General features: G+C 44.5%; 1 protein-coding gene and 1 long non-coding RNA gene across 24 annotated transcripts in view; one reads left to right on the top strand and one right to left on the bottom strand.

Moving 5' to 3' along the window:
- Nucleotides 1-586: 586 nt before the first annotated feature.
- On the bottom strand, nt 587-1988 carry 4930439D14Rik. Its single transcript, XR_003948625.1, has 2 exons — nt 1724-1988; nt 587-1655 (listed from the first exon to the last, which is right to left on the bottom strand). It is a non-coding gene; the product is annotated as an RIKEN cDNA 4930439D14 gene (long non-coding RNA).
- Ralgps2 (Ral GEF with PH domain and SH3 binding motif 2) overlaps nt 932-23598 on the top strand; it is a 135685-nt gene continuing 113018 nt past the window's right edge. For 5 of the 23 annotated variants that reach the window (NM_023884.4, NM_001159968.1, NM_001159967.1 and 2 more), the window contains exon 1: nt 1156-1293. The gene's annotated coding sequence lies outside the window, so the exon portion shown is untranslated. Of the gene's footprint in view, nt 1006-1084; nt 1851-1896; nt 2053-2087; nt 2350-23598 lie in introns of those variants that run through there. The other 18 variants (XM_030243663.1, XM_006497030.3, XR_003947313.1 and 15 more) reach the window with 15 other exon arrangements.

The raw sequence follows: 23598 nt of genomic DNA, 5'->3' as shown, positions 1-23598 counted from the left end.
TCTGACAGGCTTTTCTTCTTTTTGGTTTCTGTGCATCTATTGGAGAGACTTCCAACTTAAAACGGAATAAAAAACCAGCACTGGGCTTTATCGCTTTTCCTTGCTTCGTTTTTATCTTCCACCTACTTTTGCATGGGCATGTTTTAACCAAGGGGATGAAGGAGCGTTCTTCTACCTTCTCCACAGAAGGGAACAGTGGTCAAAAGGGACAGTGTTTAACTTTCTTCTGCATAAAAGAATCCACTGTTTTGATTAGTTATTATAGGGAAAAAGGAAATCAAAACGAATTTGGTCCCTTCACAATCTACACTCAGTGCTGCTATAGAACTGTCCCTCCACCCTCCACTGCACATTGCCTAGAAAAGGATCGCATCTATTCCCGAATGACCTAATGATTACACCAAGGTGGCTCACTGAAAACCTTCCACTAAGTCACACTGCATCAAATGGTGCTAAGTTTAAGTAGGCCACCTAGGTGCACCCCAAGAAACAACACCCTTCTATTCCCTTTCATTCACAGGAAAAATTTCACCTTTTAGAATCACGTTCCCGCAATGGCGTGAAAATACAGTCCACCTGAAACTCATCAATCCGGGACTAGGGGATCCCAAATATTGTTATTTGCTCCTTAAACCACCGGCAGCCACCCTGCTTAACACCTAGAGGCCGACCCAACACTTCCGGCATGATGATGTGCTAGAGTGCAGACTCCATCATTTAAGATCCCACGGCTGTGGGGTGACTCTTCACATTTGCAGTCCCCCTCCACTTGTCCGCCACGACTCCTAAGGACGCCGCCCTCACGGGCTGGGTATTTGATCTGGGGGCCAAGCGTTTCCAGACTTTTGTCCTCTGGCCCGAGCGGGGAGCAACGCCCGCGTCCCAGGCGCCAACGAGACCCGTGCGGGGAGCAGCCGCGGGGCCCCACCTGTCCGTCCTGAACCCTGCGGCTCGTCCTTGCGGCCGGTGCTGCGCCTGCGGCTGGGGCACGCGCCTCGGACACCGGTACGGGGCGGCAGTTGGCCTCGGGGGGCATAGCCCGGCGCCCGCAGACTGCGCCGAGACCCCGGCGACCCGGCGTTCCCGGCCGCGCGAGCGCGCTCGGTTGGTGCGCGCGCCGCTCCGCCCCGCCCGCCCGGCGCGCGCCCCCTGCGCGGCCGGGGTGGATCCAGCGCACTCCCCTCCCCCGAGCGCCGGCGGCAGGCGCTGAATGAGAGACGCCGACTGCTCGGTTGGGCGAGCGATTGCCTCGGAGCCGCGGGCGAAGCGGAGGCGACGGCCGCGGCTGCACAGGTCGGCGTGGCGTGCGGGCGTGTGGGGAGGCGCGGGCAATGGCGGCGGCGGCCGCGGTGCGCGGCGCGGGAGGGCGGGCTGCGGGTCGCTCGCGGTCCCGCGGTGGCGGAGGCCCCGGCGTCGCCTCAGCCTCTCAGGTGAGCCGGGGCCGGGCCCCGCCGCGCCAGCCACACCCCCTCTCGGCCGGGGCGCCTGCACCCCCGTCACCGAGCCGAGGCGGGTGACCTGTTGCGGGGCCGAACCGCCCGCGGAGCGCGGGGTGAGCGGCGCCGCGGCGGCGGAGGCCGCGTGCGGACACGGAGGGGGGTCCCGCACCGCCGCGCTAGCTGCCCGCAGCGCCTGGGATTCCTTTGCTGTGTGGGCTTAGGCGGGCTCGTAAACACCGGGCTCGGGGAGGCGATGGGGAGCTGACCTGGAAGGGAGCCCGGACCTGTGCGCTGCCGCCGCGGCTCCCCGCCCCCCTCGAAGCGCTTTTCCTGCCGCCGTGTGCGGTGTAGACGCAGGCGGGTTTCAGGGTGCGTGGGCGTGTTTGGGAAGAAGCTGCGAGCTGATAGGAGGTACCTTAGTGCGAATGTTAATTTGTTTGAGCTGGGAGGGGTGAGGGAGGAGGAAGAAAGGGGCCTGTTGGTGGCCGTGGAGGAGGGGCGTTTGCAACCCCAAATCCCTCTGCAGAAAGCGCTCTCCACCGAAAGCATCCAGCGTCTTTTGTTTAAGATCGGAGGATGAAAGCACGGGCGGCAGTTAATTGAGCCTTTCCTCGTAGGTGCTCTGCATCCCCTCCCCACCCCCACACCCCGTCTTAGTACGCTGAAGTAGCTATAGAGCTTTGTTTCGGTGTTGGTGTTTGTTTATGAGTTGACTTTGGCGTTGTTTATGTAATGTTTACCATCCGGTGTACTCGAGGTCGTGTGTCTTTGAAGATGACCATTCGAATTTTGTGGAACTTTTCATTCCTTGCATGAGAGAGTACCGCAGTGCCACAGTTCGTTAACTTGCAAACTGTAAAAGCCTGTCCCACCCAGATATGATTGTTCGGGCTGTAGCATCATAAATGTAGTAAGTGTAATACTGTTACTGCAGGAGTGGGATTTGTAACCAAACAGTATTATTTTAATAATAATAACCTCTACTGAATGTGTGTAGTCATGAAGCTTCAAAAATGTGGAAAATTGCTTGTCTTAGCCACATGTATATATTAAATGTGTCTATTAGAGTTCCCATGAATGGTTTAAGTATAGTTATTTGAGCTTAAATTCTGGCATAGTAATTTTAAAATAGTAAAACCCAGTCCATTCTATCTCACCATGCATTGATTTCAGGAATTTGACTTTTTCTGCAAATACTGTTCTCTATCTTTTATTCACCAGATTGCAGCAGAAGTTGAAAGATCTGCTTGTGTGTCAAGATCCTAGTATACTTTTTGATATTACAGTATCAGGGAGGATACACCCAAAAATTCTGAGAGAAAATAAAATTTAAAAGATAGCTATGAACCAGACATGTGTGAGTAATGAATGCAATTTGTGTGCATTTTAAAAACGAGCTTACAATTAAAATTGGGGCAGTGGTTGCCTTTGGTGAAAGATGGCTTTGTTGGTAATAATAATTTGATTGCAACTTGAAACTTTTTTTTTTTTTTTTTTTTTTTTGAGGCAGAGCCTCACTATGTAGCTCTAGCTGTCGGTGGAATTCACTACATAGACCAGGCTGGCTTCTAACTGGCTGAGATCTGCCTGACTCTGCCTATGAGGAGTTGGGATCAAAAGCTCCTTTTAAGCTCTTGTCCAGAGGGTCAATTCTTCTAAACACACAGAGTATCTCCGCGTCCCGCTGTGTCCTGATGGGTGTGGAGGGGATGCTGCAGCGCACAAACGCACACGTGCTGTGATGGAGATAAAGTCATCAGTGGGCAGCTCTGTTAGTGTAGAAGTGAAAACTCAGGATGCCTTTTGAGTTAGGATACTGCTTGCATTTTTCCTTCTGAGGATAGAAGGAACTGTTAGTGAATAAAAGCATCAAGACAGTTGTCTTAAACTGTGCTTGTGTTTATACACACTAGGTATCCGGCTTCCAAACATATCTAAATATTACTCTACCTGGAGTCAGAGGGTGTGTGGTTTATATGTGGCTAGACAATTAATCTGTTGGTTTATATACTTAAATGAAATGTGTGCTGATATTCTTGTCTTGGTATTTACTTGTTTGTAAGAGTCTTCAGGAGAAGTAAGCCGACATCCCCCCAGGGAAATGGCATTCTACCCGTCTGTTAAAGAAAAATCTTACTGGATTCCAAGGGGCTGATGAGAAGAGATTAGTTTATGCTCTGATTAATAATCATGGTGACATGCATTGGTGTAGATCTTTGTAGATTTCAGAGCTTTAAAAGTATTTACCCTACGCAGGCATTAGTCTCTCCACTTCAGAGTGGGAGGCCAGCTATCAGTAATCATACAGGGATCCCAGGCCTAGACTGTTGTTTCTAGAGTGTGATGTGCCCAGTCCCATCCTGTCCCCCCCCCCCCCCCACTCCCCCGGTCTCTGGAGTGGAGACTTTGGGAAAATGCACAGCTGGGGACTTAGTGTACTGCTAGCTTCCAGAAGTTTCTAAGGAGTTTTTAACCGCTAATCTATTATTTGAAATTGCCTTCCTTTTCTCTAAAGCTCTGCTTTCCTTTGATATGGAAAACGAACACATACAAGCTTTTGAGAATAAAATACATTAAAATGGATCCTGTGTTTTGAATATTAGCTTTTGTTTAATGTTTGCTTTTGAGATAGTTACTTTTGTCTGCACTTCACACTTTTTATAGTTATCTAGTATTCAATGAAAACATAATTCAGATAGCTTGAAATAGGTCCCGTGGAAAAAAGTGAGTTTATGGCATTACTCCTTAATTACTTCCTTAAGTGTGTTTTAAATTCCCATTAGTTCCTTGTTAATGAGAGAATGAAGATTGGATATGATAAAACTTCAGTATTTTTAAATTAATCTGTACTCTTTCATGCTTTATAGTTTTATTTTCTTTGGTTCTCAAGTTTTATTCACGACCTCATTCTAAATATTCCAGATGGGTTTTATTCATCAACCTCCTCTGCCCTCCTCCCTCTTCCTTCTCCCCTTTCCCTGCCCCCTCCTCCCTTCTTAGAAAAGTACCTCACACTTGAAACAATGTCCAGTTATTGGTCAGAGATTATGACCAGAGAGTAAAATAATTGACATTAAATGATATGACTACTTTGTTCTTCTTTTAAACGTTGCTACTTGAACTTATACAGTTAAAAGTTACCCTGTAAGACTTTTGGTAAAAGCTTTGGTCCCTTGCCTCATGTCTTCATGGTCTCCTTCCCAGGTCCTGCTTACAGAGCAGCAGTTCTTGGTACTCCGGCTGCTTCTTGCCGTACCTTGTGTCTGTCTTCTTTCTTCTGGCACAAGTGCATGGTTCTGCAGTTTTATTTTTCAACTTTAGATTTATATATATATATATATATATATATATATATATATATATGTGTGTGTGTGTGTGTGTGTGTGTATGTATGTATGTATGTGTATATATATATATATATATATATATATATATATATAAAATTTATTTATATAAGTACACTGTTATTCTCTTAGACACACCAGAAGAGGGCATCGGATTCCATTACACAGATGGTTGTGAGCCACCATGTGGTTGCTGGGAATTGAACTCAGGACCTCTGGAAGAGCAGTCAGTGCTCTTAACCGCTGAGCCATCTCCAGCTCCAACCTCAGATTTTTTACAGTGCCTTTGCTTTAGGATTCCTGTGGTACCTTGACCGTCCTCTGTTGTCTTCATGTGTTTTGATGCCATGCTTTTGATTACACGTTCGTTGTTTACATTATTATGGCTCTGTAAATACGTTTAACAGTTGTACATTGCAGTATACTATGATTAAATTTCTTGGCTTTAGATTGTTTTCTTTTGTAATTTTACTCACTTTCTTATTTGCCTTTACCCTTTTCTATAGTCTATCCAAATCTACAAACACATAGGGTGATAGGTATTCAAACTTTTAAAAAATTGGGAAGGACCTCCTAAGCCCTCTGTCTTTGCTCAGATCTGCAGTGCTGCTCTGTGCTGGATCTGCGCAGCCCATCTGTAGCTTCTCATCATCGCACGTCTGACAGGTGTCCTGTCTGACTGCATTGGAGCCTGTGCTCTGGGTTAATGTCCCATTCCCCACCCCACCCCACCCCACCCCCTTCCCGTTTTCAGTTTTTCTTGTTTGAGTGAGTTGCATCTTTTGTTGACTTTAAGATGTCTCACACTCTTGCGCGCGCTCGACTGGCCAGGAAGAACGACGCTGCAACAGGATCCTTCTGCACACATTTATTGGGAGAGCTTGATTGTAGAGGCGAAAAGACCTCGAGCCCAGAACTGGTGCTGCTTTTATAGGCCTAGGAGGGGCGTGTCTCACACCCGGATTGGTTATGCACTAAGCCTCATTTGCATGTTCCTCATCTGATTGGCTACTCTCAGTACCTTACAGAACCTCATTATCATACCTCATTTGCATGTCTCACATCTGATTGGTTATACTCTCAGTACCTGACAGAACCTCATTATCATGCCTGGGCCAGGCAGTGTCTTTGCAAAAAACTTTACTGCATATGTACACATTGGTTGTTTGTCCAATCTTATGCGTGGTGGCCAGCAGTAGTCAGTGCCACTCTGCAACGGCACATGTGGCTTCCCACATCACACTTAAAATCCTACCACCTAAAAGCTGAGGCAAGAGGGTTTCTGGGAGTTCCAGGCTGATCTGGGCCGAAGTGTGAGACTGTTTTATAACTATGTATGGCAGGATGAACCTTTCGAATTGTTTACGTTGCTGAAAATGCTTTGTTCTACCTTGATCACAGTCTGGGCTAAGTTCTGAATTAAGATGATAAGATTTCCTTGAAATTGAAAGTAGCACTGTGAAATAGGAGGGAGCACTGTGAATTAGAAGAGAGCACTATGAATTGGAAGGGAGCACTGTGAATTGGGAGGGAGCATTGTGAAATAGAAGGGAGCACTGTGAATTAGAAGGGAGCACTGTGAATTGGGAGGGAGCACTGTGAAATAGAAGGGAGCACTGTGAATTAGAAGAGAGCACTATGAATTGGAAGGGAGCACTGTGAATTAGAAGAGAGCACTGTGAATTGGAAGGGAGCACTGTGAATTAGAAGAGAGCACTATGAATTGGAAGGGAGCACAATGTAATAGAAGGGAGCACCATGAAATAGAAGGGGTTGCTGTATGATTTTCTACCTTCAAAAGTTTGTTGAAAAGTCCTAGTGTCATTCAGAGTTTTCTTCCTTTACATGTGACCTGGCCTTAAAGTTTTTTCTTTGTCATCAATATGTCTGAAGTATTTTATGTGTCCATGAGTCTTTGTTTTTTATGCACAGAATGTAGTGGGTCGTGGAGCCAGTGTACTTTAAGAGCTGGAGTGTAAGCTGTGCAGGTAGAATGAGCCATTACGGTCTTCGTCCACTGACCCCCTAGTTTGCTGTTCTGTAGCGTGAAAGCGGCTGCAGGTGGCTTGCAGGTGCAGACTTGTGGTTTGCAGGCTTGATCTAGCTTTGCATGTGTTTTACCAGCCTCTCTCACATGCTACTATAGAAATGGGAGAGAAGGCAGAACATGGACAGAGACAAGATGGTAATCGCTTCAAGCCTCCTCTGAGTGTTTCTGTTCACTTTATGGGAATCGGTCATCAGCAGAGAGTAAGGAGGAATGGAGACTGTGTAACAGATTTGAGAAGAAAACATGACATCATCAGAGTGATGGAGGAATATTGCGGGGACTGTAGAGTGCTTGCCAGACTCCCCTGTAAGACGGTATCTGTTGGCTCCTGCCAACCTCAGGCTAGCTGGCCTGCTTTTAGGGATTCTCCTGTCTCTGCCTCCTGTCCTGCCTTGCAGCCCTGTGGTTGCAGATGTGCACTGCTGTGTCTAGCTTCACATGGGTTCTGAGGACTCAAACGTAGGTCTCCACACTTGCACTTGCCCACTGAGCCATCTCCACAGCTCCATGAATTTTGTTTGTGTTCAGAACTTTACTAGGAATACTTGTAAAAATGTATAAGGTATCTTACTATTGATATCTAATATGTAAGGTAAATAATCCTTGCTCCTCCAGGTTTTGCTATGAAGTCCTGGATGACCTGGAACTTGCCATGTAGACCAGGCCAGCTTGAGTACTGGGATCACAGGCGCACTCCACCATGCCTATAAGCAGTTTTGTTTTTTTTTTTCATCTTTGATAAACACTTTGTAGTGTCACTCTTAGTTTTTGAAGTTTCTAAAATATAAGTGTTGAGGTCATCAAGTCTTTGTGTTGTTATAGGAAATCACAGATATTTTCTTGATTAATAATAGGCTGTGTTGTGTTAATGCTGCTTTCTGCTGAGCTCTTGAAGTTCTGAACTAACTCCAGCCTCCACCTAACTGTGATGCTCTCCTCCCACTCCCCAGCCCCCAGCTGGAGTCGACTTGCCAGTGCCTTTGAGATTGCTTTGTAAAATTTCATTTATAAGATTTATGTGTATGCGTTTTGGTTTTCTTCAGCGTTTTCCTAAGTTCATACACTACATTGTAAGGCATTCTCTCTTGTTCTTTCTGTCTCTGAAACAGTTCCCTAGGGGTTACGCACACTGCTCAGACTGTGAAGGAGGAGCAGGCAGGTTGTAGGACAGAGGGTGTGTCCTAGTGATGGGGTACTTAAATGCACCCCCATGTGCATGGCCCTGGGTGTGTTCTCCCTCGTCCCCACTTAAAAATCCTAAAAGAAAATCTGTCTGCAGGAGTCTTGCAGGTGAAAGGGTCATTTGTTGTTGTTTTTGTTTGAGTAGAGCAGGAGAACTTCTGGCTGGAAGAGTAACGATTGGTAGTGTGTGTGAACTGATCTGTCCATCAGGTAGTAGCATTCAGAGAACAAAAGGGCAAATGACAAGTTAGAAAACGTGTTTGCCTCTGCCACAGGGCTTGTGGTGAATGTACTTTAAAGATACACCATTGTGAAAACATAGCAACAAATGGGTGAAGGATCTGAAGAGGTGTTTACAAAATGAAGTGTCCTAAAGGCCAAGGTAACAGAAGCCCTTGCCTGTTAAGTTCAGAAAGACAGTTTAAAATGAGAGTGCAATGCTGCCCCTAGAATGACATTCATGAAAATGCTTGGAGCACAGAGGTGATCAGCCCAGAGAGACATTGGACTTGGGAGAGTCCCTCAGTAGCATCTGCTAAAACTCTTCATGTGTGTGCTTGGATCCAACAGTCATACTGCAGACTGGATGTAACCTGTCTGCTGCTGGAGTCCTTTCAGTCTCTACAGATAGAAATTATGAGTAGGTGAGAAACTCTATTGGAGTAGACCAAACTCTGAGTGCCTATGGCCAAGGAGCCAGGATGGCAGACCCAGCTATATAGCTCTAGTCTGTGAGACTTGAGTGCCATTACACTAGGCTTTAAGCAGCCAGATCTTTGGCTGTAAGCAACAGTAAGCAGTAGCCAGCAGCCACAGTGGCTACTGCTTAATGCCGCAGCTCCTGTAATGTCCTCTGATCATGCTTTGGGTATTGGGCCTATAATCCCTACAGATGTTAGTGTTAACAGCTGTTGGTCCTACCTAGGGTGTCATGACCTTTAAGACCTGGCAGTGCCCTGAACTCGAGCAACTGTGTGTGCCCCACAGTTTCTCCCCTTGGCCATGCCCCTCGTTGCCTGCCCTCCCTCCAGCAGTCTGCACTCCTCAGTGGTTTCTGGTTGTTGCTACCATTGCTCTGCTGTGTTTTTTGCTGAGTCTTCTTCATGTGACCAGCTCACCACGCTGTAAGAGTGATAAAGATCACAAGTGGCAAGGACAGATCACCGGGAAGCCAGTTGGGGGACTAATGCTGCAGCACTAAGGGGTCAGCACAGGAGCGTGTCTCATGGTGCTAGCCAGAAAGGAGTTGTTCGACATGGGTGATTCCAGTGCCTGTGGCACTGCCTTCTTGCAGTCACAGGCCCCCTGCCGGAAGTGCTCCCTCACTCCTTCTGTCTGTGAAAGGGGCTTGCAGGTCAGCATTGACTAGAATAGAGCTGGAGAGGGTCAGAACTGCTTGGACAGCAGCTGTTGCTGTAGTGTATCCTGCAAGGCAAACCTAGAGTGCGGAGCGCAGCTGGGTTGCTACTAGGGCAGGTCCGCTGGCTGCCAAAGGGGCTGTTTGGCTGGCAGTCATCTGCTTCAGGCAGCCAAGCACAGGGAAGGCTCTAACAACTGTCAGGAGTCAGATCATCCTGCCCTGTCTGAGCTTGTGTAATAGAAATAAAGAGTCAAGGGGGCTTACAGCAGAGACCACCTACCACTGACTTCAGCAGGGCTTGGTATTACTTACCAGTGCTGTAGTCTCAGCCAAATACACGGTGGGTCGTTTTGTCTGTCTCAGACATAATGGAAATCAGTCAAATTACAAGTCCATTAGTCCAGCAGTCCGACTACATGTACATTAGGAGAAACATAAGATTTCACAGTCTTGGAGTAAGAGAAGGATTCTTTGGTATGGCACTAAATGGCACCCAAAGAGTCTGCCATTGAGGCCACAAAACATCTGGTCACAGCACAGGAGTGAAAAGCACCGACCCCTCTTACCCACACATAACCAGGTGTTCTCTAGTATTTAATCTGTGTTTAAAAGTCAGAATGATTTCAGTTTCCTTAAAGAAGGAAGGATACTAGCTTAAGCTTCGCTTCCTTGTTTTCTTTTGCTGCTTCCCAGCCTCCCTGAATTCACTCTCGGGGTTGAGTGGATTTCAGGTGGAGTGTTGAGGGGTTCTGTTGGTTTTGTTTGTGCTAGCTTTGGACCTGATATCCCCTTGCCTCTGCCCCCCAAGTGCTGAGATTATGGGCATGCATTTCCTGACCCTGGATTTTGCATGAAAATTAATTGTATATAGTAGTGGACTTGGCGAGGGACTTTCATGCACTAATCAAAGTGAGCCCTGTCTGTGGTCTCCCCCTGCTGACTGCCAACTTCTAGTAACAACTATGTACAGTCAGGGGGACTTGGTGTGTGCATGGATCTCTCTCTCTCTCTCTCTCTCTCTCTCTCTCTCTCTCTCTCTCTCTCTCGTGTGTGTGTGTGTGTGTGTGTGTGGCATGGCAACTGTGTGGATTCGGTTCTCTCCGACCTTTATGCTATGCAGGCTCTAGGGGTTGAGCTCAGGTCGCCAGGCTGCTGTGTGACAAGTGCCTAAACTGGTTGAGCTATTCTCAACAGCCATAATTTCTCCTATTTTATTTTTTGTCATGTGACTTACTACATTTTATTGATCCTAAGTTGTTTCTAGTATAAGATTCACTATTTAATATACATCTAGGAATAAGAATAAAAATGATAGCACTCTGCCTAGAGAAAGGTAAAAGGTGAGAAAATGGATTCCTTGAAATCAAACCTATTTTTTTTTGTGTGTGTCTTAGATTTTCTTTAGTGATATCTTTGTCATTGTTGTTGTTAGTAATACAAGTTTTAAAATGTATGTGTCAGCCTGGCGTGGTGGCGCACGCCTTTTAATCCCAGCACTTGGGAGGCAGAGGCAGGTGGATTTCTGAGTTCAAGGCCAGCCTGGTCTACAAAGTGAGTTCCAGGACAGCCAGGGCTATACGGAGAAACCCTGTCTCGAAAAAACAAAAACAAAAAAAAAAAAAACCAAACAAACAAAAATTCAAAATGTATGTGTCTGTGTCTGGAGAGATGGCTCAGTGGTTAAGAGCACTTGTTGCTTTCTTGGAGGACCCAGGTTCAGTTCCCAGTCTGTCTGTGACTCCAGTTCCAGGGGATATAACACTTCTTAGTGTACACACATACATGCAGATAAAACATACACATAAAGTAAAAATTAATCTTTTGAAAAATACTTTTCTATGTCAAAATGTATTGCTGAGCTAAATCTCCGTCCCAGTTTCTCCTTTCATAAAAAGGCCCTACTATATACTCACTGTAAAACTAAACAAAAATTCTAGAGGTCAGTGCTTTTCATTCCTGTGCTGTGACCAGGTGTTTTGTAGCCTCAATGGCAGACTCTTTGGGTGCCATTTAGTGCCATACCAAAGAATCCTTCTCTTACTCCAAGACTGTGAAATCTTATGTTTCTCCTAATGTACATGTAGTCGGACTGCTGGACTAATGGACTTGTAATTTGACTGATTTCCATTATGTCTGAGACAGACAAAACGACCCACCGTGTATTTGGCTGAGACTACAGCACTGGTAAGTAATACCAAGCCCCGCTGAAGTCAGTGGTAGGTGGTCTCTGCTGTAAGCCCCCTTGACTCTTTAGATTCATTAGATGGGCAGTGTGAGTATCAGACATGAGTGCTTGCTGCCCTCTGAATTTCCGAGGTTTGATGCAGCCACAGCACGGTCACTCTTGTATCTGAGATCACTCTGGAGTTTGCTTTACTCTCCCAGTTCTGATATAGAGGAGTAGATAAGAATTGATTAGAGCTTTCCTGGCCTGGGATTAGTTTAGAATATCCTTGTATATTCTGTGGCACTCATGTGCATGTGCCAAAACCTCAATAGACGGTGTAGGATTTACAGGTGGGTGATTTCAGGTTTGCTCAACAGAAGTCTTAGTTTGTAAGTGACCAAGAGTTGTTGTTTAGCAGTGACAACTACTTCTCCTACAGCTTGATATTTCCGTACATTGTATCCTGTCTCTTAGGTCAGAATATGAGTGAGGGTACTGAAACAAACATCCCGAGGTGTTTACAGATAAGCAGCTAATGTTAGCATCTTTTAGGCAGTGATATTTTTTGTTTACTGTGTATATAGTACTTGAGAATGCTACACAGGCATTATTGTTTACAACTTGGTAAAAGACTAAACCTTATATGTAAAACCACAGTAAATGATATTACAATTGCATAATACAATTACATGTCAACTTAGAGAGAACTAGCATTTCATGGGTGGCGTACCCAGGAGGGGAGTTAAGGAGAGGGCATACTAAGAACTGAAGATAAGGCAGGAGGAGTTAGTCCTGGGCGTGCCATCTTGAGGGCTTATTTGGGTTGGGGTGGGAAGAGCAGTTTCATTAGAGGTAAGGTTAGGTTTTGAGTGAAGCAGAGCTGGGGAACACGCACTGTTAGCTAGTGACTCGGAGCTTCTCACTCCATTTTCTTCTCAAGGGTGAGGAAAGTTTGTGATTGAAGATAGGAGAAATTTAGACTGCTTAGAATATGTTGAAAAGAAAGATGTCTCTTATGAATATATTAGACAGCCTTTCTAACAGAAAAGCTTAAAAAAAAGAACCAGTGATAGCACTTAGCACTGCTAAGTTTTTCTGATTCTATTAACTAACTGGTCTTAGGTAGTTATGTAGCAGAAAAAAATTATAAATTTTTATTGCTAGTAAAAGCCAAAAGGTGGAGGCCAGAACTCATCTGCCAAAGTTTTTCTTCTTCTCCTCCTCCTCCTCTTCTCCTTTCTTCTCCTCCTCTTTTCCTTCTTCTTCCGAGCTGCAGCTGCCTCCTCTTCTTTTTCCTTCTTCTCCTCCTCCTCCTCCTCCTCCTCCTCCTCCTCCTCCTCCTCCTCCTCCTCCTCCTCGTCCTCCTCCTCCTCCTCCTTTTGGTTCTGGAATTCAAACTCAGGGCCTTACACGTGTTAGGCAAGAACTCTTACCACCTTGACTACATCCCCAACCAGGCCAGATGTGATAAAGAGTCTTTCCTTTGTGTGTGCTTAGACCTCAGGAAATTCACAGTAGTATTGAAAACTTCTGCTATAATGTTGAAGTTTGATGTGGCTCAACATATAAGCTATGGGAATGGACATTTCATGTAAGTAGAATGAGAACTGAGAGCAGACAATAGGTTTTCCTTCATTTATTCTCCAAATACAACATAGAAGTGCAGATTACCCAGGGGCCTGTATGATAGAAGGATAGTTGATTCCTACTTCTGCAGCTGTCCTCTGACTTTCACATGCACATTGGTGTGTGCACCTGCAAATACAAGTACAAATGAATGATAAGGAAATAAAAGGTCATTTTAAAAATTGAAAAAGCAGTAGCTGTAGCCCTGACCCATGTCTTAAATACGTGATGCTCCTGTAAATTACATGATCTCCTTAGTAACAACCAAATGTGTATTTATAGCTGCGTAGTTACTATAACTAAACAGATTAGAAAGACCAGCAGGATGTTTGAGCTCCAGATTAGTGGTTTATCTGACTCAATGTCTCAGACATGCTGATTATCATTCGGGCCTGCCTATGTCCCTTTGAAGGGAAATCTGCCTTTTTCACAGTACACTGTAGAACTCTATAGCAATGCTTTATGGTGTATAAAACTACTGCAGCAGATGGTTCACAATGGACATTTGACTTAAAGGCCACTAACAATGGCTAAAGTTATGTGACAATGTGGGGATATTTGGTTAGGAAAAGTACAGTTAGTTACAATAAACATGGAGTTAATTTGCTCTCAGGCTGTGTGAACTGAAGCTGGAAGGCTGCATTACATTAGAGTCCTATAAAAACTAGTTTAAAGGAATGGAAGTCATTCTAATCAGAAGCTGAATTACAGGAAATTTAAAGGTGATGAGGAAGCTGTTTGATAAGCAGAAAAGAATTGGACATGTTCCCCTAGACGAGCACAGGTTACATTCTGAAAGGTACAGAACAGGTGATGAAGCATCTGGTTTTATGTTACTAGTCTTTAGTGAGTCCTGGTTACTTTTCTATTGTGATAAAACATTATGACCAACAGCAACTTGGGAAAGAAAGGGTTTTACAGTTTACACTTGGCAACAGTTCCTCACTAAGGGAAGTCAGGAGTGGAGTGCAAGCAGGGCAGGAACCTGGAGTCAGGAAATGATGGAGAGGCCATGGAGGGGTGCTGCTCCCTGGCTTTCTCCTCTGGCTTACTCAGCTTGTTTTCTTATTCATCCTAGGACCACCTGCCTGTGGATGACAACACCCTCCATGGTCTGGTCTTTCTCCTGTCAATCACTAATTAAGGAAATGCACTACAAACTTTCCTAAAGGCATATCTTTTGGAGTCATTTGTCAGTTGAGAGTCTCTCTTTTCTAAATGGCTCGTCAAGTTGCCATAAAACTAGCTGGTACAACTACTGTTTTTGAGACCATTTCAATTTCCTACCATCTCCCTTCAAAGATTGTCAACTTAAATATTAGTTTTAGCTTTAAATTCTGGCTCTATCTTTTAACAACTATGTTAAGTCAGTAAAGTTTTGTTTTACTGTGTTTGTGAGTGACAGGGTGTTACTGTAGCTGAGACTGACCTAGAACTCACTGTGTAAAACTCAAGCAATCCTCCTGCCTCAGCTTTCCAAGCAGTGGGATTACAGGCATGAGCCACTCACCAGTCTAGGCCCAGGTTATTCAACTTCCCTCTCATTTCACACCTGTAAAGTGAGCATCTTTACAGTACTCTACTTCACAGGTGATTTGAGAATGATAGATGCAAAGCCCTTATAACAATGCTATGCACAAAAACAGTGTCCAATAAAATAACATGTGTTTTTATGTAATTATTTTGGAATCTCACATCATGCACCCCAATTGTGCTCACCTCATGGTCTTCCCATGTCTGCCCTTCTCCCCTGTGACTCTTGCTCCCCCTCCCTAGAAAAGGAAAAAGCAAGTCCATTCGTGTTGTGCAGTGTTGTCCTCACTGGAGGATGGTCAAATTCCTAGTGGCCAGCTCCCCAGGAAGAATAAGTCTGTCTCAGCCTACTCCAGAAGGCAATAACTGAGAAGAGCTTTGTGGTGGTCTGGGAGGGCGGGGCCCGCTCTCACATGTCTATCAACATTCATATGGCTTCAGGCAGCAGCCAGGCCGCAGACGTCTGCCTGGGCTGAGACATCAGCGTGGCCCCTGGTTGTGTCAGACCCACTGACCCACTCAGCAGCTGCACAGGCCACAGGCCTCAGCATTGCCTTCAGTGGGTAAACTTGCCACTCACATCAGCATGATCTCCCTGAAGCAGCAGAACCTGAAAACATCACCAAGTCATCAGTGAGTGTCAAACAGTAGCGGTCCTTCAAGGAGGACCACTCCAGAAAGTGAAGCTTTCCTCATCCCTGGTTCCATTGTTGCCCAGAACCAGGGGGATTCGGTGGCCAGGTGGCAGGTTGGGGGGCTGTGTCTATGACATAAGCTCCAGGCTGGTGCACACTGTCCGGACAAGTATACTTGGTAATGACACTCATCCACCAGCCCTCTGACCTGTCACTGCCATCAGGTCTCTAGTTCTGTCTCTGTTACTTGCACAGCTGTTTTTTTGTCTTCCCCACCTATCTGTCACATTTGTGTATTGCAGTGACACCAACCTGTCCTAGTCTCTCTGGTACAACTACCCCCAGGGTGGCACTGGGGTGTCTGCCACGTGTCCTGATGATCTGTTTTATTTATAGTAACTCGTTGGGTTTTCATGGTAACTTGGTGAAGTACTGTTAGCTTTATTGGAGAAGTTAAGGCACAAAACTAGATGGTGTGTAAATGGCACTGTGGCAAACTAGTTTTTATTAGTTTTATCAGAATACATATGTGGCATTTTGTTACATGATTGAAAAAGACATAATCAGAATGAGAGAGATAAGTACCTAAGGAGGTGTAGGATGAAACTCTTAGGACCAACCAACAACCCGACTTTTAAAAAATGTGCCAATAGCTTGATAGGTACATCACCAAAAAGCTTAATGTGTGTGTAAAGAGATAGATGCCTTTCTGTTCATTGAAATAGTTACTCACTAGCAAAATGAAAATTAAAATCATAGTATGCTATCACCATGGAACACCCCTCATGGCAAGGATGTGAGGGAAGATTAAGATCCTGTGTGTTGTGTTTGGGACTACCATGGTACAGCCTCCTTAGGTCAGTTACTAAGATTTTCCAGTTATCTGACTCGTGGGTATTTGATGGTGATACAGGGCCTTCATACTGACTGCTCACAGCAGCCTTACGTATAATAGCTCCACATGCTCAAAGGTATGCAGATGAATGAATAAACTGATAATTGTGAACTATGCATGGGACAAGGCTGTACAAAAGCATGAACAAAACAGAGAGAGCCCTACAGATGACTGTCTAGAGCAGTGGTTCTCAACCTTCTTAACGCTGCGACCCTTTAATACAGTTCCTCATGTTGTGGTGACCCCCAACCATACATTTTTGTTATTTTATAACTGTAATTTTGCTACTGTTATGAATTCCAATGTAAAGGGGTTGTTTGACCCCCCCAGGTTGAGAACCCCTGCAAGTCTAACTGGGCTAAGTATAAGAAACCAGACATTTGGGGGTGACTGGGCATGTTCACTGTTTTCATTGTAGAGGTAGAGGTAAAATCTCAAAATCTCGCCAGGCGTGGTGGCGCATGACTTTAATCCCAGCACTTGGGAGGCAGAGGCAGGCGGATTTCTGAGTTGGAGGCCAGCCTGGTCTACAGAGTGAGTTCCAGGACAGCCAAGGCTACACAGAGAAACCCTGTCTTGAAAAACCAAAAACCAGAAAAATGTAAAATCTATCTTTCTTCCTTCCCCCTCCCTCCCCTCTTCTCTCCCTTCCCCCTCCTTTCCTCCTGCCTTCCTTCTTTCCTTCCTTCCTTCATGTGTTTTTTTTTGAGACACAAAAGATCCTTTGTAGCCACCTAGTCTTGGATCTCAAGCGTGGCCTTGAACTCACTGTTCAGGCCATAGCCTCAGGAGTGTTGGGATTAAAGGATGAGCCAGCATCACTCCTGCCAATAGAGTGAGTTGTTTTTAAAAAGTTTAAGAAATGATATGGTAAAGCTACTTTTATGGCTGTGAAATGGTATAAGATGGATAAAATTATACCTCTCACATAATTATTTTAAGTATATACAAAGTAGGAAAAACTTGAAATTGTGTTCTTAGAAGAAGAAGCCTGTTGTGAAGGTGTTTTTTATTTTCTAATTAATTAGTTTATTTAATATATATAAGTACACTGTAGCTGTCTTCAGACACACTGGAAGAGGGCATCAGATCCCATTACAGATGGTTGTGAGCCACCATGTGGTTTCTGGGAATTGAACTCAGGACCTCTGGAAGAGCAGTCAGTGAGTTCTCTTAACCACTGAGCCATCTCTCCAGCTCGAAGGTGCATATTCTTATGGGTGCTTCCAGCACCAGGTGGCTGAGGTGAGGGGAGCGGAAGTTCGAAGCCTGCCTGTTTGTAAACCCTGTTTGCTGTTGGACCCTCTGTCTCCCTGGGGACATTTGGCTTTAATAGTTATCATTGGCATCTAGTGGAGAGAGGCAATATGTACTGCCGAGCAGCCTACAATTGGAAACAGAGTCCTCAGCAAAGAATTAACCAGTTGCATCTGCTAGAGCTGTGAGGTGAGGTGAGAAACCCCGAGGAAGTCAGCTGACCATCTGACTCCGCTTGTTACCATGCCTGTGCTGAGGGTGTTCATTGGCAGAACAAGTCACAGAGCAAAGCCTCTGCAGAGATTGTGTCTCAGGGGTGTGTGTGTGTGTGTGTGTGTGTGTGTGTGTGTGTGTGTGTGTGATGTACGTCTGAGACTTGGAGTGGTTTCCTATCTTGTGAGAAGTCACCCCTCGTGCAGGCAATTCCCCAGCCTTGTCCAACTGAGGCCTGTCAGTACAGCTTCGTTTTAAACTATGGGCTGGGGTGTAATTTTGGTTTTGAAATAATTAGTGACTGTTTAAAGCATGAAATTTGTATTTAAGACTGATGAGTCAAAAAGGCCTCTTTGGTCAGGTTTTTGCTGGTATTTCATAATAGGCCAAGACCTCCATTCCCAGATCAGATACTTCAGTTGTTTTATATGGTAATGCTTGGGTCTTCGTAGTTTTTTTCTTTTTCATATAAGAGCTACAAAGTTTTTTTTTTTTTAATTTTTAAAAAAGATTTATTTATTTATTTATTTATTTATTATATGTAAGTACTGTAGCTGACTTCAGACACACCAGTAGAGGGCATCAGATCTCATTATGGGTGGTTGTGAGCCACCATGTGGTTGCTGGGATTTGAACTTTGGACCTTCGGAAGAGCAGTCGGGTGCTCTTACCCACTGAGCCATCTCACCAGCCCCACAAAGTTTATTTTTAACTGATCTTTAAAAACAGAAACCTTTACCTATTTGTTGAGGTATCCTGGTATTTCAATAATATACACACTGTGTAAATCTAGTTCTATCTCTCATTTCTTTGTGGTAAAAATACCCAAACTCCTTTGCTCTAGCTGTTTGAAATACACAGTATACTGTTTATTGTCTTTCACCGATTTAAAAGAGCAAGGTAGAGGTGAGAGGAAGATTCGGGACCAAGGATGACATGGTTGAGGTTGAGGCCCTGAGCCCTCAGGCTCTGCTTGTGGGATAGTCACTCCCAGGAGTTTGTGAAGTCAGTTTGATGGGGACCTTAGACAGAGCTTGCTGCTACTGCCGACTGGCCTGCAGCTGCTCCCGGAGGCTGGGGTTGCTTGGCGTGCGTGTGGAATAGTGTGTCCGCTCTTGCTTCGTGTCCTCTTCTTTTCTGTCACATTACAGCTTGTTTGCCCCTAGACCTTGCTCTAGACTAGGAGTGGCAGAGTCTCTGTAAAGGTGCAGTGCTGTTGTGGAGCTCAAAGACTCCTCAGCGGCCTGTGGCGTGAGAGCACAGAGGGCCATGCATGGTGACTGTTCCACTGAGGCTTCTGTGCAAAACTGCATCAGGCTTAGGCCTGTCACTTCCGGTTCTCTCGTCAGCACTTCCTCTTTGCTGGTGAGTATTTGGGGCTGGTTCCCCTGAGGTGGACAATTGCAAATGGAAAAAAATGGTTTCTTTTACTGTGCTCATTCTTATTGATAGCATGAACTTTAAGGAGCAGAATGATAAAACAGCCTTAGCCTCTTCATTTCTCACACAGCCCACATGCAGACAGCAAATTCTGGCACTATTTACCTTTGGAAATAGTCTTGGAGTTAGGCTTTCCCGTCCACACTTGGAGTAAGGCAGTGAGCTGTCTGCTTTCTCTGCTTTTAACTTATCAGTCGTGTACGTTGCTTAAATACTTTCCAAAATAAAATTGCTATGACTTACTTTTCTCCCTCTAGTTATTCCCATCACTCAGGATACAATTCTTGACTATAGCTGTATACCCACGAACATAAGGACTTTAAAAAATATGTATTCAGTACACCCTCCCCCCCTTTTTAAAGATACTGGACTGTGTGGGTGCCTGGGGCTTTTCTCCTGATGTTTCAGTTAGGATGTGCTTTCTCGGAGAAGAGCACGTAATTCTTCCATAGCAGGAGCCTCGCAGCAGCCCACTAAGTCTGCCTGCCGAGTGTGTCTTTTTGTACATATATGCATCCTCCTTTCTCTCTCTCCAAAGAGTTGTACATGCCATTTTATCCATTCTTAAGGCTTTGTAAAAAGTTTTTCCTGGTGGGTGATGGAGAACGAAAAAGGAGTCCTAAGCCTGGTGGAGGAGAAAATTTGTTGTAGACGGAGGCAGATATCTGGGAGAGTCCCAGAGTGTGCAAGACCCTGAGCTGAGCCATGTGGAGAGAGCAGAATCAGGAGACTCAGCGGCCGAAAGGGGGAAAGGGTGTAAAGGCCTGGACAGCCGGAATGGCTGGGTTATCTAGGGAAGGGGAAGGGAGAAGGGCAGCCCAGCCTCTGGGCTGCAGTAGTTTAAGGTAGGGGGCGGGTTTGCCAGCTGGGAGGACTCTGTCACAGGAAGGGATTTAGGGACTAGGAGAACCTGGTAGCCAGTGTCTGCCTTGATATGCTAATAGGCACCCCATTTAGCCTTCTGTGCCAGGTTTGAGACGGAACCCTGGGGTGGCCCCTTCGCATAAATTTATACTCTGCATGTCTCTGCATGGATTCTACTTGCTAAGACTCATCTAAGATGTAAGACTTTTCTGTGAATATCCTGACATTTTCTCTTTGGCAGACAAATCTGAAGGAGTTCTAGCAAATGAAATGTGACAGAGAAGTCTTCCTTTGGTGGGAGGTGAAGATGAGAAGTGGAACTTTCTAGAGACTGTTTGTTGAGAGTTTCTTCCCCTAGGCCCTGCTGTTTGTATGTTAGTAGTTACCTTAGAGGGCTGTTAGAACCAATAAAGGACAGTATTCCAGTGTCCAAAACACTTCACTGTTTACGCAGTAAACTGTCTTTTCTTGGTCATAACAAGACCAGGAAGTTGTTCAGGAGTAAGACATCATCAGAGAGCCGGTTCTCAGCGCCCGGTAAAGACAATTTAGAACTTCATCTCAAAAACCACAGCCATCTAATGTGTTTGTAGTACTATCAAATTGAGGCTTAATTTACATTTTCCTAATGACTAACTGATAAACACTTCTGTGTGTGTGAGTGTGTGTGTGTGTGTGTGTGTGTGTGTGTGTGTGTGCGTGCGTGCGTGTGTGCGCGCGCGCGCAAGCGCTCTTGTGTCTGTGTGTTTGTGCAAGTGCATGCATGTGCTTATGTAGTATGTGGAGGCCAGGTAGGTATCTTCCTCACTTTCTTCCCTAATTCTTAAAGACAGGATCTCTCCCTGCCCTGGAACTCATTGACTGGCTGGTGAACTCCAGAAATCTGCTTCTCTCTGCCCTTCCAGTGCTTGTGTTAGCAGCATGCCTGAGGGCTTTTGTGAGGATGTCAGAGATCAGGACTTAGGTCCTCATACTTGTGTGACAAGCCCTTTACCCACTGAACCATCTGCTGAGCTCTAGGAGGAATCCCTCCACTGATTAAGGTGTGTGTGTGTGTGTGTGTGTGTGTGTGTGCGCGCGTGCACACGAGCGTGCATGCTCACGCTATAAATTATATAAGCATAGCAGTTCCTTCCCAAGTATTATTAGTTACCAAAGTATGCAGATCTTCAAGTACTCTATTTTAAATAGTGTAGTAGCTGGGCATGATGGTATAGGCAGACCTATAATCTCAGGTTAAAAAGTAGAGATGAGAAGATTGTAAATTCAAGGTCAGCCTGGCATCATGGGAAGGCTATCAAGAAAAAAAGTTACAGTATTTTCATATAGCCTGTGCAGATCTTCCTAACATCTAGGTTATTTACAATATTTAGCCCAATATAAATGCTATATAAAGTAGTGACAGTGTATTGTTTAGGAAATGATTAAAAATATGCATGTCCAATGCAATTTTTCCTCATATTTTATAGCTGGTTGAATCTGGATCCATAGAAGCCACATATATTTTGCAAACCAGTCACTTCTACCCCTCCTCCTTTCCTTCCTTTTTTTTTGAGATAGGGTTTCATACTTGAGCTTATTATATAGCCAAGACTAGCTCTTGTCTCCCGACCCTGTTTCTTACATACTAGGATTATAGGCATGTGCCAACACACCCAATTTGATAATCTGAAATTGGTGGAAAGCTTTAGCCCAGTGGTAGAGTGCTGGCCTTGCATACCCGATGATACAGGTTCACTCCCAGTACTGCCAAGACACAAACACCCACCCTTAGTTTGTGGGATGCTTAGCACTAGAGAATGTCATGTTCATTTGGCTGGTTAGATACTAGTGGAGTAGATCTCTAGCTTTCTTGTATTGAGGCTTGTGGTTTTCAAGCCTGGTTCTGTGAATGACCAGGAGGGTGTAACACATAATAATTTATCATTTATGCTGAGCAGAGATTTGAACCCAGTCTATTACCCAGCAAAGCACATTCCAGTATGATTTATTAATCTAGAAGTATGTGTCATTTCAGACTTCTTAGAATCATTAACTGTTTGTAAGACTAAAAAGAAAATTATACCGTAATGTTTTGTGTGCCATTATAGTATTTTCAAAGGTGGGGATCTTTCAAGGTGTTTTGGGATAGATCCCTCATAGTATCAAGGGTTTATTATACTTGAAGTTATCATAAAGGTATCCATTTGTTGGAACAACTGACAGTGTTCTTAGTCTCTTTGTCTGTATATTTTAACTTTCTAAGTCAGATTTGCAAGCTTGTCAGCAGTGCATTTATAAGAACTCATCCATACTGGGGGCACAATAAAGTCCAGGGTGACAGACGGTAGTCACCCTTTATATCAGCTTCTCCACACTCAGTCCTCATACTTCAAATTTCTTTCTTGAATTTTGCTTTCTGTTACATTCACACTATTTTCATTGTTCTAATAGAAAGAGGATTTTTGCCTCTCTTCGCCTTTGTTTATACTACTAACTGTATTGTTTGTTCTTGTAATGAACTGCCATCAAGAGAGAGAGACAGACAGACAGAGACAGACAGACAGAGACAGAGACAGAGAAACAGACAATTTATCTCCTGCCACTCTGTCATTTTCACAGCAGTTGAGCATATGAGAAAGGATAAGAAAGATGGTCTGGCTATGAAGAAAGTGCCAAGGATAAGCAAGCAGATGTACAATTAGAACCCACCCATCTCTGGTTAACCCATTATAGATGAGCACACATGAGCTCAGCATTGGGTTGGTGCTCTCGCACGTAAATCTGAGAAATGGAGTTCGCAGGTAAGCTTTTCTCTTTTCTTTCTTTCCCTTCCTTTCATCTTAACACATTTCATCAGTTTGCAGCAAGGTTTCGTAGCTAAGATTCTCCATGGGAGCAGGAGAAGGGTTGAGAAGCATGCTAGGTATAAGGGGCATCAAAACATGGAAAGATCTGGGATTTGAAATATAACCCCAGTTGAGATCTTTAAAATACCTCTACCTTTTCAGTAATATTCATCTCTGTTATTCTTTCCTTTAGCTTCAGGCAAAAATACTTGTCTATCTGTAACTCAGTCCAGAAAAGCCATTCTTGAGTACATTCCGGCTGTATGTTCCTTTTGCTGAACAAGTGACCTATATCGCCACCTATCGGTAAAGCTGTACTTTCTACTAGACATGTAGCTTGCTTAGATAACTGAATTTTTCAAGGTGAAGAGTTTTGTAGTTCAGGAGAATTTAATTTCCTTTTATATTATATATTTGGAAATAGTTTCAAACTAGAAGTGAAATTATAAGAATAGCATACTAGGATTCTCCACAGAAACAACCAAGAAGATAGATAGATACACACACACACACACACACACACACACACACATATGTGTATATATATCCCTTTAGAATAATTGTGTATATATCTTAATAGATTTTTATAGATAATGAAAAGCTCTTTTAATACATTTTGTACATATATGCACAACATGCATACATGTGCACACATTAAGGAGTTAGCCCTGTAGTCAGAGCGACTGAGAAGTCCCAAGGCACATTCACAGTTAGCAAGCTGGAGACCTAGGAGAGCTGATAGTAATCAGCTTTCCTCCCATGCCA

Source organism: Mus musculus, chromosome 1 (genome assembly GCF_000001635.26).
Source record: "Mus musculus strain C57BL/6J chromosome 1, GRCm38.p6 C57BL/6J".
NCBI lineage: Eukaryota > Metazoa > Chordata > Mammalia > Rodentia > Muridae > Mus > Mus musculus.
Note: the sequence above shows the minus strand (reverse complement) of the source record. Positions and strands in the feature narration are given on the sequence as shown.